The sequence below is a fragment of the Vipera ursinii genome, assembly GCF_947247035.1.
Source record: "Vipera ursinii genome assembly, chromosome: 2".
Taxonomy (NCBI): domain Eukaryota; kingdom Metazoa; phylum Chordata; class Lepidosauria; order Squamata; family Viperidae; genus Vipera; species Vipera ursinii.
The window spans coordinates 10,547,026-10,568,142 of record NC_139513.1 but is presented as its reverse complement, the minus strand read 5'-3'; the positions used below and the strand labels follow the sequence as shown (position 1 = coordinate 10,568,142).

The window sequence follows — 21,117 nt, the reverse complement described above, 5'->3', positions numbered from 1 at the left end:
AACTCAGATTAAAGGGAGGGGAAGCGGAGTAGGGAGAACGAGAGGAGGTTCCTAGAGAGGCGCCTCGAAGGCTTCTCCCTGCCCTTTCCGGTTCCATTTCCTGCTTCCTGGGAGAGTGGGCGCTCTGGCCCTTCCTTCCTCTACTCCTCCGGTGGAGCGACCGGAGTTTCATGGCTTGGGAAACGCCGCTTCCTCCTCGGAGGGCGCCGGGCGAGCCGCCTCTTTGACAGCCGGGGGGAGTCCGGAGTGGCCGGGAGCCTTTCCCTCCCTCTCTCCCCCTACTTCGCCTTGACGTTTGGGGGGGGACTCGGACGAGGGATCCCCTCGTTCGGCACCTGGCAAGGCTGAGATGGCTGTGGAGGATGGGCTGCGTAGTAGGGAAGTGGGCGAGACGAAGGTTCTGCAGAGTCCAAAGAGGCTGCGGTGTTTACGGAGACCGGCCTTAATCGTGGCTTAATCATAGCTGACTCCCTGCCCTGGAAGTCAGCGTAGCCGGCAGGTCTCCCTGGGAGCTGGAAACAGCAAGCAGATGGGGAGCCACGTTACACTCCCTGATCAGGGCTTGTGTGGACCGGTGATTTGCCTGCTTTAGAAAATAGCTTAAGTCCTTTCCCAATTGTGCCCTTCGGAGCACCAGGAGAGAGCATCCTATAAGCTTTGCTTTCATCCTGGTTTGCTGACCGTGGGGCAACTGGTGGGGTTGTACACGTTTCCAAGCCACAAATGAGCAAGCTTTACGGAACAACAAAGTTGGAATGGAGCTTGGAGGTCTTCTAGCCCAAACCCCTGCCAAAGCAACAGATCCTGTAGGGATTTTTTTTGTTTTTTTGGAGATCAAAATGCTTATCTTGCATGCAGAAAAAAAAAATTGTTTCCTTTGTAGCAGTTCATTGATTTCATAAATGCAGCACACTATAGCTTTTTTACACATGGCATCAAGGTAACAAACAATATATGCAGTATTAATCTTCATTTTAGATGTCAAAGGGATTTTGCGGCTCCCAGTGTTTTCGGTGGGAAACGGGTCCAAGTGGCTCTTCCAGTGTTTTAGGTTGCCTACCCCTGGTCTAGGTAATATAGTCATTTTTAATTGTAGAAATTCTACCCAACGACAATTGTAATATTTTTTTCCATCTTAACAAATCCTCCTTGATTTCATTCCATGCCTTGTCATAATTATTTTGACATAGAATTCGTATTCTTTGTAAGAATACGCAGATGCCTTATTTTTCTTTTAAATCGCTTTTTCCCATTAATTCTTTTTGGTCTTCCATTTTCATATTTTGGAAAAACTTCTTTGTCTATTCACCACTGATTTTAAAACTAGCTAATGCACTAAAATCTGTTATTTTTCCCCATTAATATTATGGTTTCTTCCAAACTACCACAAAATTATAATCAAAGCCCTTCTTACTTCCGGGCTTCCATCCGCTGCACTCTAAGATACATATTCTATGCTTCTACAGGAAGTCCTTGAATTTACAAAAGTTCATTTACTGACCATTCAGTTACGGCACTGAAAAAGTTGATTTATCGCCATTTTTCACACATACAACCTTTGCGCATCCCCACGGTCATGTTGTCAAAAGGCTCATACTTATGACAGGTGCAGGTTCGCATCCCACCAGGCTCAAGGTTGACTCAGCCTTCCATCCTTCCGAGGTAGGACCCAGATTGTTGGGGGCAATTAAGCTGACTTTGTAGTAATGCCGCTTGGCGGGGGCCGAAAGCCCTAATAAGCAGGCATATACATAGAATGAAGGCTATTGCTAAGCACATTGATTTGTGCTTAGATTGTAAGCCGCCCTGAGTCTTCGGAGAAGGGCGGGATATAAATGGGATTAAAAAAAATAAATTGCCGTTGCTGTGTCCCAGGGTCACGTGATCACCTTTTGCAGCCTTCCGACAAGGAAAGTCGATGGGGAAAGCCAGATTCGTTTAACAACTGAGTGACTAACTTATCAACTGCAGTGATTCACTCGGCAACTGTGGCAGAAAAGGTCGTAAAATTGGGCAAACCTCACTTAACTAATGTCTCACTTAACAACAGAAATTGTGTTTCTAGGTCGAGGACTGCCTGTATATATTTCCTGGATTCGACCAGGGGCTACCACAAAGAAGAGGGAGTCAAGCTATTCTCCAAAGCACCTGAAAGCAGGACAAGAAGCAACGGATGGAAACTAGTCAAGGAGAGAAGCAACCTAGAACTATGGAGAAACTTCCTGACAGTTAGAACAACTAACCAGTGATACAACCTGCCTCCAGAGGTGGTGAATGCTCCAACACTGGAAGTTTTTAAGAAGAGACTGGACAGCCATTTGCCTGTTAATCTTGCCCAGCTCAGAAGAGTTTTCGTGGCTTCCAAGATCTTAGCAGAGCCCTTGGCTTTTTTTTCCTTTTTTGTCTGTACCCCCACTTTTTTCTTTTTCACTGTCCCGTTTTCTTTTTAAATTCTTAGATTCACAGAGCTACAAGGGATCTATAACAACAATTTTAGTCTTCTAGTCCAACCCTCCCTGCCCAAACCAGGAGTCCTAATATCATTCCAGAGAATTTCACATTAGATTTTAGATTTTCACACGGACATTAGACTTTCATATTCACTTCTTAAAATTATTTTTTTTAAAAAAATAATATAAAATATTTAAGTTGCCAACAAAATTTCTAAGGAAATTTCCAATTTCAAATGGACAAACTCCAGGAGGCAAGATGTTCCAATTGGCAAGGAAAAATTTTCTCACGGTACACATTTGTTAAGGTTTTTCTGCTCTTTGGATTTTTCATGTGTATCTGAAGATCTGATTATCAGATAAAAACCTTTGCCACATTCTAAGCCCTGACAAATTTTCTCCCAAGGAAGAATTCACTGATGCTGAAAAAGAGTATTTTTTCAGGCAAAACATACATCACACTCCAAGCATTTATGCTGCATGTTTCCTATATGGACTAGACACTAGAGTATGATTTTTAAGGGATGATTGATAAAAAAAAGCTCTTTCATGATCTAAGAGTTTCTAATGCCCCAACCCCCCCTTTAGGAACTCTTAGGTAAAGGTAAAGGTTCCCCCGCACATGCGTGCTAGTCGTTTCCGACTCTAGAGGCCGGTGCTCATCTCCGTTTCAAAGCCGAAGAGCCAGTGCTTGTCCGAGGACATCTCCGTGGTCATGTGGCCGGCATGACTACCGACGGCAAAGGCGCACGGAACGCTGTTACCTTCCCACCGTAGTGGTCCCTATTTTTCTACTTGCATTTTTTTACATGGCTTTCGAACTGCTAGGTTGGCAGAAGCTGGGATGAGTAACAGGCGCTCACTCTGTTACGCGGCACTCGGGATTCGACCCGCCAAACTGCCGACCTTCCGATCGACAAGCTCAGCATTCTAACCCACTGAGCCACCGCGTCCCTTTTAGGAACTCTTACATCACTTCTAAGGGTTGAACAAGTATGAAAAACTGTTCCACCATTAGGGCCTGTTAGGCCTTCTCCCATGTGAGTTTTCTGATATTTCCCTTTTAAGGAAAACATTTCTACACTCTATGAGTCTTTATTGCTTCATTCTTTTATGGACGTTTTGATGACTTCCAAGGTGTTGTTTTCGGGAAAAGCATTTTCCACACTCCCCACATTTGTACGGCTTCTCCCCTGTGTGGATTCTCTGATGATCCCGAAGCAATGTTGCTGTGAGAAAACCTTTCTCACACTCCCCACATTTAAAGGGCCTCTCTCCTGTGTGCACCTTCTGGTGTCTCCGGAGTTCAGCCGACTCCACAAATCGCTTGTCGCATTCTGGGCATTGATAGGGCCTTTCTCCGGTGTGAAGTCTCTCGTGTCGAATTAGGTGTGACGTTTGGGAGAAACATCTCCCACATTCTGAACACATTTTATTTTTCGGCAGAGACCTGTAAGGCTTGTCTGCTGTGTGAATCATCTCGTGTTTTCTAACATATTCTTCGCAAGAAAAAGACTTCCCACACTCTGGACATTTATATGGTTTCTCTCCACGGTGGGTCCTCTGATGTCTCAAAAGACTACTTTTGTGAGAAAAACATTTATCGCACTCCGAGCATTTATGGGGCTTCTCTCCTATATGGACTTGCCAGTGACTTCTAAGGCTAGCTGAATGAATAAATGCTTTCCCACAGTCTAAACATTTGTATTGTTTTACCCCTCTGTGAATTTTCTTATGATGTCCGAGGTTTGACACATTCCGAAAAAATTTTCCACACTCGATGCACTGATAGGGTTTCTCCCCTGTATGGATCATCTGATGTCGAAAAAGACTTCCCTTTAAAGAAAAACATTTCTCACAATCGTTACATTGATAGGGTTTTTCTCCCATGTGCGTCTTTTGGTGTCTCCAAAGTGTGGCAGAAGTCCCAAATCGTTTCTTACATTTTGGGCATTCATGGGGTCTTTCGCCAGTGTGCATTCTCTGATGTTGCTGCAGGTTTGATTTGCTGGAAAAACATTTCCCACACTCCAGACATTGATAAGGTTTTTCCCCAGTGTGGACTGTCTCATGTCGCTGCACGGCTGATTTGCTGGAAAAAGATTTCCCACATTCCAGACAGTCATAAGGTTTTTCCCCAGTGTGGACTCTCTCATGTCGCTGCACGGCTGATTTGCTGGAAAAAGATTTCCCACATTCTAGGCACGTTTTGCTTTCCACCTCTGTGTGTGTTTTAATGTGTTTAGAAAGAGATGAACTCCGAGTGAAACATTTTCCACACTCTAAACATTTATAAGGTTTTATTTCTATGTGAATTTTCCTGTGGATTTTGAGACTTGTTTTTCGAATAAAAGATTTTCCACACTCCATACATTGGTAAGGTTTTTGTCTAGTGTAGATTTCTTGATGTTTAAGCATCTCTGAGTTTTGAGAAAAGCAAAGCACACACTGCACACAACTGCAGGGTTTCTCCTCAGTTGGGCTTTTCTGAGGCCTGGAAAAACACTGAGGCCTTCCTGAAGTCTCTTTCCGCTAATGAGCTCTGATGTCCCAGCCTTTAGCAAAATGCTTCCCACACTCTCCACATTTGTAGGGCTTCAGTCCCGGGTGGCTCCGGAGATGTTTGGCAAAGCCCCACAGCCACGAAATGAGTTCCCAAACTTCAACCACAGATGGGATCCATTCCCAACATCCAGTTTGCGGTTAATCAAAAGGAGGGATTTGTGAGCAAAGGATATTCCGCACTCAGAGCACTTGAAGAGTCTCTCCTGGTTCCTCTGAGGGGACCTTCCATTGAAGGATTTCTCCACCCAGCATCATTTCCGGCGCCTTCTGACTTGCAGGGCTTTCTAAGTGGAGAAAATCTAACAACTGGAACTTTGTCCACTTTTCCCGGGGTCACCTGTTGGATGAAGGAAAAAGAAGAAAATAAGAGAGAAAGATTTGTGATGGCTGACAGAATAGCAATAGGATTTAGACATATATACCGCTTCACAGTGCTTTACGGCCCTCTGTAAGCAGTTGACAGGAGACAGGAGTCAAATAGTCTTTGGGCTCCAACATCACCCAGTTTCTTTTGGCTTCGTGTGTTGCATCCACCCAACCACTGGAATCACTTCTCCAAGGACAGCAGCACCAGAAACCATGGTTAAACTAGCAATGCCTTAGTTGAGGGATGAGTAATTTCTGCTGTGAAAACTGATCCCCTCTTTGGGAGAGCGTGATGGGGTGAAACTCAAATTTTATCTCGTGGCCTTTACGGTTTAATAAAATTTTAGTATGGTATTAACACGTTTTTCTCCTCTCAATATATCATCATTTTCCTCTTCAGTGTCATTGAATTCTGCAGTTTGAGTTCTTGGTTAAGCCCAACATCCATCCTGAATCCCTTCCTCTTTCTTCTCCCCCCTCCATTCCCTCTTTCCCCCTTTTCTCATCTGCAGCTCTGTCCATTTTTCCCTTCTTTTCCCCTCTGTTTCTCTCTGAAGCTTCTTCTACCATTTGCTAGTTTCCTTTCTAAATCAGCCACCAAGAAGCAGCTGCCGCATCACAGCCTGTTGTGATTCAGGGTCAGCCTGTGGGTTCGGCAGTTGGGTCGGATGACTCAGAGGAGGAGGAGGGGGGTGTTGAAGATCTTGCTGATGAGAGCCCTCAGCCAGGCCCCTCCCACTTGGTCACCACGGAGACCCAGCTGTGTGAGCCTGACAGCGTGGATGAAGATGACCCACAGCTGGCCCTGTTCAAGGACGCCTGACGCAGGAGGCAGTCAATTAGGAGTAAACAGAGGAAGGCAATGGGGCTTCTCGGAAGGAGGCAGAGAGAAGCCACGCCCTGAACTCTATATAAGGGGAATGTGTGGGGAGGGCTGGTTTGCTGAAGGCAACCGCTTGGATAGTTCGTGTTTCTTAAAGCTCCTGTTTTCTTGGTTTGTGTCTTGTTTGTTTTTGTAGCTATAAATTTGGCAGGCGTAATTCCAGCCTCTTGCCGTTTGTAAGGGGTTGTCCCTGCCTTTTCTGCAGGGCCGGTAGCAGGCTGGTACAGAACACAGCCTCTTTCAAGAAAAAAACAGGGAAATAACGGTTTTTAGAAATTATACCCAGCTTTGTAGAAACCAAAGAAAACCAAAGCATTGGAATAAAATCCAGGACATTCGTTCTTCTCCATTTATATTAAACAGAAGGAAAAGGGATCTTTTTTGGTTATGGAGAATATGAGGACATAAATCTCAGTTACAAAGGAGGAGATATAAGAAAAGTACCCAAGATTAATAAAACAGGGCTTTTCCACCGGTGGCATGCATACCACAACCGCTGGTACTTCGGCACCTGGCATAAAATGGGACAAAATTCATTTAACAAATTTCTCACTTAGCAACATGAATTTTTGGCTCAATTGTGGTTGTAGGTTGATGACTATCTGTACACCCACTTACCACACTTTTAATGGGAAACTTGTACCTGTTTCTCTGACATTAATCTTTGCACTATTCTATCCCCTTCTCTTCTTCTGGTTGTCTCAAAGAAGCCTGTGGGTTAGACAGCATCACAACCAGATGGATTTGTAACTAGCTGACAAAACTGTACTCAACGAGTAGTCCTTAATGGTACTACATCTAAATAGAGGGAAGTAAACAGTGGGGTACCACAAGGTTCTGTTTTAGGCCCAGTAGTTTTCAAAATCTGCATAAATGACTTAGAATGATGAGGGAATAAAAGGGGAAGTCATCAAATTTGCAGATGACACTAAGCTGGCAGAAATAGCCAACGCCCCAGAAGATCAGCTCAGGATCCAAAAGGATCTTGACAGACTTGAAGAATGGTCCCTATCCAACAACATGAAATGTAGGTGTAGAGAAAGGCAAGGTTTTACAGGTAGGCAGAAAAACCTAAAGGTGCAGGTTCAGATTAGGCGAAACCTGGCTCAAAAACAGTTAACTGTGAGAGGGACCTGGGAGTCGAGTGGGGAATGACTTGAACATGAACCATCAGTGTGCAAAAGCATGCCAAAAAAAGCTAATACAATCCTTGGTTGCATAAATAAGAGCTGTAGAATGAAAATCACAAGAAATATTAGTATAGCAAGTAAATTAATAAGGTCACAACCTGGTCACATTACAAAACAGATGTTGAGACCCTGCAAAAAGGGGAAAGGAGAGGAGGGGGACCTTTCTTTCCATTGCCCCATATTCCCCCCCAATAAATCCTTAAAAAGAGAAGCCCCCCCTTTCCCTCCGTGGGGCGACCCCCCCCCCCAAGTCCTTTCCCCCGGAGGCTCCCCGTCCAGCCCTGCCTCCAGCCGGGATCCTGGCAGGCTCAGCCACCCTCCGGGGACCCAGCGGGGACTCGGGGCTACCTTCCTCCTGGCCGGCCGAGGGAGAGCAGGAGCAGCCCCACCTGCCCGGAGCGGGGCCGAGGAGCAGCCTGGCCGGACGCCCAGAAGTTGCACCGACGCCCGAAAAACCCCAAAAGGCGGGAAAGAAAAATCCTCCGCAACGGAGCTATGAAACGTCAGATGCTGGGAGGGAGGGGGAGTAGAGAGAACGACAGGAGCTTCCTAGAGAGGCGCCATGAAGGTTTCTCCCCGCCCTTCCCGATTTCATTTCCTGCCTTCTGGGAGTGTGGGCGCTCTGGCCCTTCCTTCCTCTACTCCTCCGGTGGAGCGACCGGAGTTTCGGGGTTCGGGAAGCGCCGCTTCCCCCTCGGAGGGAGATGGGCGAGCCGCCTCTTTGACAGCCGGGCGGAGGCCGGGAGCTTTTCCCTCCCTCCCTCCCTCTCTCCTCCCCGGGATTGGGAAGAGGCGGCCGGGGATCCTCGCTCCCTGCTTCCCCCAGAAATTTTGGGGGGGGCTCGGTCGAGGGATCCCCCCTCCGTTCGGCACGTGGCAAGGCTAACATGGCCGTGGAGGATGGGCTGCGTAGTAGGGAGGTGGGCGAGACGAAGGTTCTGCCGAGTCCAAAGAGGCTGCGGTGTTTACGGAGACCGGCCTTAATCGTGGCTTAATCATAGTTTACTCCTAGCCCTGCTTTGCTCTGCTCGTGGTTTGCTGACCGTGGGGTAACTGGTGGGTTTGTATAATTTTCCAAGCCACAAATGTGCAAGCTTTACAGAAGAACAAAGTTTGAGCTTGGAGATCTACTAGCCCAGCCCCCTGCCCAAGGAAGAGATCCTATATAGTGTATATCATTTTAGAAGAATGGCTGGCTAATCTCTTCTTAAAAGCCTCGATGGGTGGAGCACTCAACTTTTGGAGGCAAGCCATTGCACTGATTAATTGTTCTAAATGTGAGGAAATTCTTCTTTGTTCTAGTTTCCAGCCGTTGCTTCTTGTTTAGCCTTCCGTTGCTTTGGAAAATAGGTTGTCTCCCTCTTCTTTCTGACAGCTTCTCAAACATTAGAAGACTGTCATCCTGAGTCCTTTTCTTCCTTCGACTAGACATAACCATTTCTTACCATTCCTCTTTTTATTTATTTAATCCCATTTATATCCCGCCCTTCTCCGAAGACTCAGGGCGGCTTACAATCTAAGCACAAATCAAATGTGCTTATCAATAGCCTTCATTCTATGTATATGCCTGCTTATTAGGGCTTTCACACACACACACACACAAGCGGCATTATTACAAAGTCAGCTTATTGCCCCCAACAATCTGGGTCCTCATTTTACCTACCTCGGAAGGATGGAAGGCTGAGTCAACCTTGAGCCTGGTGGGATTCGAGCCTGCACTACTTTAGCCTCCTTTCCCTTAATCATATTTGTTGCTCTTCCCTGCAACCTTACTAGTCTCAACATTTTTTTCTCTAGCGTGATACAAAATGTACAAAACCCCAAAAATGGGAGTTTGACCCAATTTGGAATTTTTAAACAAGTTCATGAATAAATTGTTTGAAAATACATTTCAAAAAAAATATATAAATTAGTTTGCATTTTAATGAGCGAAAGAAGTGTTTGACCCCTTCGCCAAACATGACTTAGTCCTTGGTGGCAAAACCTTCGTTGGCCATCACAGAAGTCAGACGGTTTCTTGTAGTTGGCCACCAGGTTTGCACACATCTCAGGAGGGATTTTGTTCCACTTCTCTGCAGATCCTCTCCAAGTCATTAAGGTTTCGAGGCAGCTTGAACCTTCAGCTCCCTCCACAGATTTTCCATGGGATTAAAGTCAGGAGATTGGCTAGGACACGCCAGGACATTAATGTGCTTCGCCTTGAGCCACTCCTTTGTTGTCTTGGCTGTGTGTTTTGGATCACTGTCATTCTGGAATACCCATCCGTGACCCATTTTCAATGCCCTGGCTGAGGGAAGGAGGTTCTCACCCAAGATTTGACGGTACATGACCCCGTCCATCATCCCTTTGATGCGGTGAAGTTGTCCTGTTCCCTTAGCAGAAAAACACCCCAAAAGCATGTTTCCACCGCCATGTTTGACGGTGGGGATGATGCTCTTGGGGTCATAGGCAGCGTTCCTCCTCCTTCAAACTTGATGCCAAAGAGCTCGATTTTGGTCTCATCTGACCACAATACTTTCACCCAGTTCTCCCCTGAATCATTTGCACGTTCATTGGCAAACTTCAGCTGGGGCTGTATATTGCTTTCTTGAGCAGGGGGACCTTGTGGGTACTGCAGAATTTCAGTCCTTCATGGCGTAGTGTGTTACCAATTGTTTTCTTGGTGACTATGGTCCCAACTGCCATGAGATCATTGACAAGATCCTCCCATGTAGTTCTGGGGTGACTCCTCACCGTTCACATGATCACTGAAACTCCACAAGGGTGAGATCTTGCATGGAGCCCCAGACCGAGGAAGATTGACAGTTATTTTCTTTCATTTGCGAAGAATCACACCAACTGTTGTCACCTTCTCACCTTCTCTTTCACAGCCGGGCGGAGGCCGGAAGCCGGAAGCCTTTCCCTCTCTTCCCCCCCCCCCCCGGGATTGGGAAGAGGTGGCCCGGGATCTTTGATCCCTGCTTCCCCCTGAAGTTTTGGGAGGTGGGGAGGGGACTCGGGATCCCCCGTCTGGCACCTGCAAGGCTGACATGGGTGTGGAGGATGGGGTGCGTAGTAGGAGGTGGGCGAGGCAGAGGTTCTGCCGAGTCCAAAGAGGCTGCGGTGTTTACGGAGACCGGCCTTAATCATGTTTTAATCATAGTTGACTCCCAGCCCTGGAAGTCAGCGTAGCCGGCAAATCTCCCTGGGAGCTGGAAACAGCAAGCAGATGGAGCCACGTTACACTCCCTGATCAGGGCTTGTGTGGACCGGTGATTTGCCTGCTTTAGAAAATAGCTTAGCCTTTTCCCCAATTGTGCTCTTCAGAGCACCAGGAGAGAGCATCCTATAAGCTTTGCTTTCATCCTGGTTTACTGACCGTGGGGCAACTGGTGGGTTTGTACACGTTTCCAAGCCACAAATGAGCAAGCTTTACGGAATAACAAAGTTGGAATGGAGATTGGAGGTCTTCTATATTCTAGTCCAAACCCCTGCCAAAGCAAGAGGTCCTGTAGGGTTTCCTGCCTGAGCAGTGGGCTGGAGTAGATGACCTCCAAGGTCCCTTCCATCATCATTATTATGACAGTCTTTCCTCTTGAAGAGTTTCCAATTAAGCTCTTGGTTTTTCTCCTGCCATATAAGCTTAGATATATCTTCCTGCTATTTCGTTACTGGTGCACCCGTAGTAGAGATAGGTATTGTTTAAAAGAGAAGCATCAGTGCAGGACACGAATAGGCAACCTTGGCTCTTTTAGCCTAGCTGGCTGAGGAATTCTGGGAGTTGAAGTCCACAAGTCATAAAAGAGCCAAGGTTGCCTACACCTGGTCCAGGAGGTGATATAGTCATTTTTAATTATAGAAATTCTACCCGAGGAAAATTGTATTTTTTCCCCATCCTAACAAATCCTCCTTGATTTCATTCCATGCCTTGTCCTAATTATTTTGACATAGAATTGGTGTTCTCTGTAAGAATACCCAGATGCCTTACTTTTCTTTTAAATCGCTTTTTCCCATTAATTCTTTTTGGTCTTCCATTTTCATATTTTGGTCAACTTTGTTGTCTATTCGCCACTGATTTTAAAACCAGCTAATGCACTAAAATCTGTTAATTTGTCCATTAAAAGGTCTTTTAAAACTATCACAAAATTATAAGCAAAGCCCTTTTTACTTCTGGGCTTCCATCCGCTGCGCTCTAGGACACATATTCTATGCTTCTACAGGAAGTCCTTGAATTTACAAAAGTTCATTTAGTGACCAAAGTTACGACGACACTGAAAAAAACTTGATCTATCACCATTTTTCACACCTATGACCTTTGCAGCATCCCCAAGACCATGTGATCAAAATTCAGATGCTTGGCAACGGGCTGATCGTTGCTGTGTCCCAGGGTCATGTGATCCCCTGTTGCAGCCTTCCTTCTGACGAGCAAAGTCAATGGAGGAAGCGAGATTCATTTAACAACCGCGTGACTACCATCCACTGCAGATTCACTCAGTAGAAAACGTCGTAAAATGGGGAAAAACTCACTTAACAAATGCCTCACTTAACGACAGAAATCTGGGGCGCAATTATGGTTGTAAATCAAGAACTTTCTGTATATATTTCCTGGATTTGTTAATCCTGCCCAGCTCAAAAGAGACCAACCCTCCTTGCCCAAAGCAGGAGTCCTTACATGATTCTGGGGAGTTTCACATTCAATTTTAGATTTTCACACACACATTACTTTCATATTCACTTCTTAAAATTATTATTTTTTTAAAAAAAATGTAAAATTTTTAAGTTGGCAAGAAAATTTCCAAGGAGGCAATTTCAAATGGACAAACTCCAGGAGGCAAGATGTTCCAATTGGCAAGGAAGAGTTTTCTCACGCTACACACTTGTTAAGGTTTTTCTCTTGTGTGGATTTTTCATGTGCATCTGAAGATCTGATTGTCAGATAAAAATCTTTGCCACATTCTAAGTCCTGACAAAGTTTCTCTCCAGTAAGAATACATCACACTCCAAAGATTTATGCTGCATCTTTCTTATATGGACTAGACATTAGTGTATGATTTTTTAAGGGATGATTGACAAAAAAAAATGCTCTTTCATGATCTAAGAGTTTATAATGCCCCCAACCCTCTTTAGGAACTCTTACATGACTTCTAAGGGTTGAACATCTATGAAAAACTGTTCCACCATCAGGGCCTGTTACGTCTTCTCCCATGTGAGTTTTCTGATATTTCCCTTCTGAGCAAAATATTTCTATGCTTTATGAGTCTTTATTGCTTCATTCTTTTATGGACCTTTTGATGTCGTCCAAGGTGTTTTTTAAGATATTCTTCGCAAGAAAAAGACTTCCCGCACGCCGGACATTTATATGGTTTCTCTCCACGGTGGGTTCTCTGATGTATCAAAAGTCTGTCTTTCCGAATGAAAGATTTCTCACACACTGAGCATTTATGGGGCTTCTCTCCTGTATGGACTTGCCAGTGACTTCTAAGATGAGATGACTGAATAAATGCTTTCCCACAGTCTAAACATTTGAATTTTTTTTCCCCTCTGTGAATTTTCTTATGAACTCCGAGGCTTGATATCCTATGAAAAAATTTTCCACACTCAATGCAGTGATAGAGTTTCTCCCGTTTGTGTGTTATCTGATGTTGAAAAAGACCTTTCTTTAGAGAAAAACATTTCTCACAAACCTCACATTTATAGAGTTTTTCTCCCATGTGCGTCTTTTGGTGACTCCGAAGTGTGGAAGAACTTCCAAATCGTTTCTTACATTCTGGGCATTCATGGGGTCTTTCCCCAGTGTGGATTCTCTGATGTTCCTGCAGATATGACTTTCTGGAAAAACATTTCCCACATTCCAGACATTGATAAGGTTTTTCCCCAGTGTGGACTGTCTCATGTCGCTGCACGGCTGATTTGCTGGAAAAACATTTCCCACATTCTAGGCACGTTGTGCTTTCCACCTCTGTGTGTGTTTTATTATGCGTGCAAAGAGATGAACTCCGAGTGAAACATTTTCCACACTCTAAACATTTATAAGGTTTTATTTCTATGTGAATTTTCATGTGGATTTTGAGACTTGTTTTTCGAACAAAAGATTTCCCACACTCCAGACATTGATAAGGTTTTTGTCCAGTGTGGATCTGTTGATGTTTAAGCATCTCTGAGTTTTGAGAAAAGCAAAGCCCACATTGCACACAATTGCAGGGTTTCTCTTCAGTTGGGCTGTTCTGAGGCCTGGAAAAACACTGAGGTCTCTTTCCCTGGTGGATACGCTAATGAGCTCTGATGTCCCAGCCTTTAGCAAAATGCTTCCCACACTCTCCACATTTGTAGGGCTTCAGTACGGGGTGGCTGCAGAGATGTTTGGGAAAGCCCCACAGCCACGAAACAAGTTCCCACAGTTCAAACACAGATGGGATCCATTCCCCATTTCCACCTTCCGGTTAATCAAAAGGAGGGATTTGTGAGCAAAGGATATTCCACACTCAGAGCACTTGAAGAGTCTCTCCTGGTTCCTGTGAGGGGAACTTCCACTGAAGTATTTCTCCACCCAGCATAATTTCCGGCGCCTTCTCAGTTGCAGGGCTTTCTAAACGCAGAAAATCTAACAAGTGGAACTTGGTTCACTTTTCCTGGGGTCACCTTCTGGATGAAGGAAAAAGAACAAGAAAGATTTGTGATGGCTGACAGAATAGCAATAGCACTTAAAACATATATACCGTTTCACAGTGCTTTACGGCCTTCTGTAAGCGGTTCATGGGGTCAGCATTTTGCCCCCCAACAATCTGGTTCCTCATTTTACAGACCTCGGAAATAAGGAAGACTGAATTAACCTTGAGCTGGTGAAAATCGAATGACCTGGCTGGTGGTATGCGGCACCGCCTTCCTCCCCCCTGCCTTCCCCCCCCAGCTCCGCTTCTTCCCAGCTCACCTCCCTAGCCCTAATATGGAATGCTTCATGAATTTGTGCGTCGTTGCGCAGGGGCCATGCTAATCTTCGCGAACAGATGCTGCTTCGCGGCGGCCTGCAGGAGCCCTACCGTTGGGGGCATGAAGAGCGTAGGGAGTGGTGCAGCAATTGGATTGACTTCTCCTGCGGGATCCGTGTCACCCTTCCCCCCCTTCTTCTTACTTCAGAGGGGTGTCGTGCTCCTCTTCCTCCCCCTCCGCCCAGAAAATAGAGCGGGCCCTGGAGGAAGAGGGGCCACCTGCTACTAAGAGGGCCTGGCCGAACGGAGGCTCCCGGCCGAGCCAGCGCGCTCCCCCCGCGGTTCGAAGGACAGTCACCAGTGGTGGGGCCGCTGCTCCTGCTGCAGGGCGGAGCGCCAGCAGCCACGAGGCCGTGCTAGCCCGGGGTGAGTGAATCAAGTGGGAGGCCGGTGGCCCCTTCGGGCGTAACCGCCCCTTCCCCCTTCCGCTCCGCTTTCCCCGGAGCGAGAAACCGAAAGAGACGCGTCCCTTTGCGTTCTGCTTTCTCCCCGCTGAAAATGTACGGGTTTACTTTGGATCTGGAACTCGCCAAGGAGCCGATCGGCTTCATCAAATTCCTACAATGGATAAGCAAGTGGTCACGGCCGGAGGCGCCCAGTCAACAGGGCCTCGGCGGGCTACACAGCACAGAGCCAGGATGCCGTTCAGGGCCTGCAGCCAGAGCGGGCTCCCTCGACCCTCTCCCAAAGGGTCAAAAACAGAACGCAAAAGAGGCAACCAGTGGGGGGGAGGGGGTGTCACCGTTGTACAGCTGGGAGCGCCGGTATCTTCTCCCTGCCGCCCCCAACCAGCTGAGAGTCTTGGCAGCCCAGCACCGGCGCCGTTGAACAGCCGGAAGTGTCAGCGGCCTAGTATTGAGGCTGCCGATAAGCTGGGATCACTGGCAGCCAGGCATGTCTCCGCCAATCAGCTGGGCGCTCCGGAGGCTGGAACTCCCACCCGCCGACTAGGTGTTCTCTCTACCCAGCTTACTGCAGGCAGAGTCCGGACGTGACATCCAGGCTCTGTAATTTCCTATTGCCCCCACCATGCCTGGGGAAGGATCGTGGGTGTTTTTTTGGGAGTGAGTGTTGCAGCCAGATCCTCCCCCCGCCTTCGTCCCGAGCAGGATAGGGTGAATTTTTCTTTAGTGAAGGGGGGGGGGGTTTGCAAGGGAAAATGCCCGAGTGGGGGAAGAAAAACAAAATGGCACCTCTGTTTTCTACTGCTACCAGATGGTGTCCCTTTCAAGGGAAGTGACCCAAACTTGCTGCAACCACCCAGCAGACGGGGGGAATAAAAACCAAACACCCACCCCACCCCTGCTGCCAATCCTCAACAGAAAACAATGAAAACCTCGGACAGGAGGAAGAGCGCCGCTGGGCGGGCAGGCAGGTGTTTTGCTCAACTGCGGCTTGGGGGACACTTTTTTCAGTGGCATTGTAACTTCAAACAGTCACTAAGCGAACTGTTGTAAGTCAAGGACTACCTGTACCTCATCACTTTTCCCTTTTTTTTTTGGTGATCAGGTTTTTGACGCCTTGCTAGGCGACCGGTGGTACTCGGATGTCGCCACATCCTAAAAGTGGTACAATGGGTGAAAAGGTTGAAAAGTCCTGTGCAAAAGCATCCAAAAAAGCTAGTAAAATCCTTGGTTGTATAAGAGGTATAGAATCAAAACAACAAGAAGTATAACTATGGCTTTATAAAGAGCAAGTAAATTAGTCAGACCACACCTGGAATACTGCATCCGGGGGTTTGGTCACCATATTATAAAAGTTATTGAGAGACTGCAAAAAGGGCAAAGAAGAGCAACTAAAATGATTAAAGGCCTGGAGACAAAAACATGTGAAGGACGGTTGCAGGAATTGTTTCTGGCCAGCCTAGAGTAAAGATGGACTGGGGGCGACATGACAACAACATTCCAGTATTGGGGGACTGCCAGAAGGAAGAGGGGGGTCCACCTACTTTTCAAAGCACTTGAAGGCAGGAAAAGAAAAAAAAAATGGATGGAAACTAATCAAAGAGAAAAGCAACCTGGAGCTAAGCAGAAAACTTCCTAACAGCGAGGACAATTAACCTGTGCAACAGTTTGCCTTCAGAGGTTGTGGGTGCTCCATCACGGCAGGCTTTGAAGAAGAGACTGGATAGCCACCTGTCTGGAAGGGTATGGGGTCTCCTGCTTGAGGAAGGGGTTGGACTAGAAGACCTCCAAGGTCCCTTCCAGCTCTATTGGGATTGATAAAACCCACCAAGGGGTTGCCACCTCACAGCTTCTTCAAAGCAAAACCAGGAAAATGATTCTTTTCAGATTCTGCCCAGCTTTGTAGAAACAAAAGGGAAAAAAAGAATTAGAATAAAAGCAAAGAATATTCATTCCTCTCTATTTAGATTGAGCAGAAAGAAAGTGGATCTTTTCTGGGTTGGGAGGAGATGAGATCAATTCAATTGAAACTCCCCCCCCCCTTAAACTAACCTCCTCCACCATTGAAGGGAGAAGGCGGGTCTTTCTTTCCATTGCCCCATATGCCCCCCCCAATAAATCCTTAAAAAGAAAAGCCCCCCCTTTCCCTCCGTGGGGCGACCCCCCCCCCCCAAATCCTTTCCCCCGGAGGCTCCCCGTCCAGCCCTGCCTCCAGCCGGGATCCTGGCAGGCTCAGCCACCCTCCGGGGACCCAGGGGGGACTCGGGGCTACCTTCCTCCTGGCCGGCCGAGGGAGAGCAGGAGCAGCCCCACCTGCCCGGAGCGGGGCCGAGGAGCAGCCTGGCCGGACGCCCAGAAGTTGCACCGACGCCCCAAATGCCGCAAGGGGGAAAAAGGCGGGAAAGAAAAAAAACCCACGGAAACTCAACTCACCTCAGAAACAGCAGAGGTGGGAGGGAGAACGAGAGGAGCTTCCTAGAGGGGCGCCTCGGAGGCTTCTCCCCGCCCTTTCCGGCTCCATTTCCTCTCTCACGGGAGAGTGGGCGCTCTGGCCCTTCCTTCCTCTACTCTCCTGGGAGCTTTTCCCTCCCTCTCTCCTTCCTCCCCGGGATTGGGAAGAGGCGGCCGGGGATGGGGACTAGGACGAGGGATCCCCCGTTCGGCCCCTGGCAAGGCTGGGATGGCTGTGGAGGATGGGCTGCGTAGTAGGGAGGTGGGCGAGGCGGAGGTTCTGCCGATGATGGATCCGGGTGTGGCTCCCCCAGGGAGAGAGACCGGCCTTAATCATGGCTTAATCATAGTTTACTCCCAAGCTTTGCTTTGCTCGTGGTTTGCTGACCGTGGGGCATCTGGTGGGTTTATGCACGTTTCCAAGCCACAAATGAGCAAGCTTTACGGCAGGAGTCTTCAAACTTGGCCCTTTTATGACTTGTGGACTCCAACTCCTAGAATTCCTCAGCCAGCGTGCCTGACTGAGGAATTCTGGGTGTTGAAGTCCACAAGTCATAAAAGGGCCAAGTTTGAAGACTCCTGCTTGACGGAATAACAAAGTTGGAACGGAGCTTGGAGGTCTTCTATATTTTAGACCAAAGCCCTGCCGAAGCAAGAGGTCCTGTAGGGTTTCCTGCCTGAGCAGTGGGCTGGAGTAGATGACCTACAAGGTCCCTTCCATCAACATCATCATTATTATGACAGTCTTTCCTCTTGAAGAGTTTCCAATTAAGCTCTTGGTTTTTCTCCTGCCATATAAGCTTAGCTATATCTTCCTGCTATTTCTTTACTGGTGCACCTGTAGTAATTTTAATTTAATTTAATTTAATTTAATTAGATTTATATTTATTTATTTATTTATTTATTTATTTGTTTTTATAAACCGCCCTTCTCCCGAGGGACTCAGGGCGGTGTACAGAATAAGATAGGCATACAGAATGAACCGTAATGAAAAACAAACACTAGTAAAATATACCGTAGAGTAGAGATAGATATTGTTTAAAAAACTTGATCTATCACCGTTTTTCACACCTATGACCTTTGCAGCATCCCCAAGACCATGTGATCAAAATTCAGATGCTTGGCAACGGGCTGATCGTTGCTGTGTCCCAGGGTCATGTGATCCCCTTTTGCAGCCTTCCTTCTGACAAGCAAAGTCAATGGAGGAAGCCAGATTCATTTAACAACCGCGTGAGTAACATCCACTGCAGATTCACTCAGCAGAAAACGTCGTAAAATGGGGAAAAACTCACTTAACAAATGCCTCACTTAACGACAGAAATCTGGGGCGCAATGATGGTTGTAAATCAAGAACTACCTGTATATATTTCCTGGATTTGTTAATCCTGCCCAGCTCAAAAGAGACCAACCCTCCTTACATGATTCTGGGGAGTTTCACATTCAATTTTAGATTTTCACACTCACATTAGACTTTCATATTCACTTCTTAAAATTATTATTTTTTTAAAAAATGTAAAAATTTTAAGTTGGCAAGAAAATTTCCAAGGAGGCAATTTCAAATGGACAAACTCCAGGAGGCAAGATGTTCCAATTGGCAAGGAAGAGTTTTCTCACGCTACACACTTGTTAAGGTTTTTCTCTTGTGTGGATTTTTCATGTGCATCTGAAGATCTGATTGTCAGATAAAAACCTTTGCCACATTCTAAGTCCTGATAAAGTTTCTCTCCAGTAAGAATACATCACACTCCAAAGATTTATGCTGCATCTTTCTTATATGGACTAGACAGTAGTGTATGATTTTTAAGGGATGATTGACAAAAAAAATGCTCTTTCATGATCTAAGTTTCTAATGCCCCCAATCCCTCTTTAGGAACTCTTAATGACTTCTAAGGGTTGAACATCTATGAAAAACTGTTCCACCATCAGGGCCTGTTACGTCTTCTCCCATGTGAGTTTTCTGATATTTCCCTTCTGAGCAAAACATTTCTATGCTTTATGAGTCTTTATTGCTTCATTCTTTTATGGACCTTTTGATGTCGTCCAAGGTGTTTTTTAAGATATTCTTCGCAAGAAAAAGACTTCCCACACGCCGGACATTTATATGGTTTCTCTCCACGGTGGGTTCTCTGATGTATCAAAAGTCTGTCTTTCCGAGTGAAAGATTTCTCACACACTGAGCATTTATGGGGCTTCTCTCCTGTATGGACTTGCCAGTGACTTCTAAGGTGAGATGACTGAATAAATGCTTTCCCACAGTCTAAGCATTTGAATTTTTTTCCCCTCTGTGAATTTTCTTATGAATTCCGAGGCTTGATATCCTATGAAAAAATTTTCCACACTCAATGCAGTGATAGGGTTTCTCCCGTGTGTGGAGTATCTGATGTTGAAAAAGACTACCCTTTAGAGAAAAACATTTCTCACAATAGTTACATTTATAGAGTGTTTCTCCTGTGTGTGTCTTTTGGTGATACCAAAGTGCGGAAGAACTCCCAAATCGTTTCTTACATTCTGCGCATTCATGGGGTCTTTCCCCAGTGTGGATTCTCTGATGTTCCTGCAGGTGTGACTTTCTGGAAAAACATTTCCCACATTCCAGACATTGATAAGGTTTTTCCCCAGTGTGTACTCTCTCATGTCGCTGCACGGCTGATTTGCTGGAAAAATATTTCCCACACTCCTGACATTGATAAGGTTTTTCCCCAGTGTGGACTGTCACATGTCGCTCCACGGCTGATTTGCTGGAAAAACATTTCCCACATTCTAGGCACGTTCTGCATTCCACCTGTGTGTGTGTTTTATTGTGTTTCCAAAGAGATGAACTCCGAGTGAAACATTTTCCACACTCTAAACATTTATAAGGTTTTATTTCCATGTGAATCTTCCCGTGGATTTTGAGACTTGTTTTTTGAACAAAAGATTTCCCACACTCCAGACACCGATAAGGTTTTTGTCCAATGTGGACTTCTTGATGTTTAAGCATCTCTGAGTTTTGAGAAAAGCAAAGCCACACTGTACACAATTGCAGGGTTTCTCTTCAGTTGGGCTTTTCTGAGGCCTGGAAAAACACTGAGGCCTTACTGAGGCCTATTTCCCTGGTGGATACGCTAATGAGCTCTGATGTCCCAGCCTTTAGCAAAATGCTTCCCACACACTCCACATTTGTAGAGCTTCAGTGCGGGGTGGCTCCAGAGAAGTTTGGGAAAGCCCCACAGCCATGAAACGAGTTCCCACACTTCAAAGAAAGATGGGATCCATTCCCCATGTCCAGCTTCCAGTTAATCAAAAGGAGGGATTTATGAGCAAAGGATATTCCGCACTCAGAGCATTTGAAGAGTCTCTCCTGATTCCACTGAGTGGACCTTCTATTGAAGTATTCCTCCACCCAGCATAATTTCCGGCGCCTCCTCAGTTGCAGGGCTTTCTAAGTGGAGAAAATCTAACAACTGGAACTTTGTGCACTTTTCCCGGGGTCACCTGCTGGATGAAGGAAAAAGAAGAAAATAAGAGAGAAAGATTCGTGATGACTGAGAGAATAGCAATAGGATTTAGACATATATACCCCTTCATAGTACTTTACAGCCCTCTCTAAGCGGTTTACAGAGTCAGCATATTGTCCCCCAACAATCTGGCTCCTCATTTTACTGACCTCGAAAGGATGGAAGCCTGAATCAACCTTAAGCCGGTGAGAATCGAACTGCTGGCAGTCGGCAGAGTTACCCTGCAATTCTGCATTTTAATCACTGCGCTATCACGGCTTTCCTGTTGCTCCCCATTTTCCTGCCTGAAATGTTAATGATCTGTGCCTTTTCCTTTTTCTGGTGTGCGTCTGTTTCTCTCTCTCTC

General features: G+C 46.3%; 1 protein-coding gene across 2 annotated transcripts in view; it reads left to right on the top strand.

Annotated features, from left to right (window-relative positions):
• The first annotated feature begins 208 nt into the window (after positions 1-208).
• The window catches only part of LOC310636510 (uncharacterized protein), a 161,530-nt gene continuing 140,621 nt past the window's right edge, over positions 209-21,117 (top strand). The window contains exon 1 of one of the 2 annotated variants that reach the window (XM_083356427.1): positions 209-246. The gene's annotated coding sequence lies outside the window, so the exon portion shown is untranslated. The remainder of the gene's footprint in view (positions 247-21,117) is intronic. The other variant, XM_083356428.1, reaches the window with a different exon arrangement.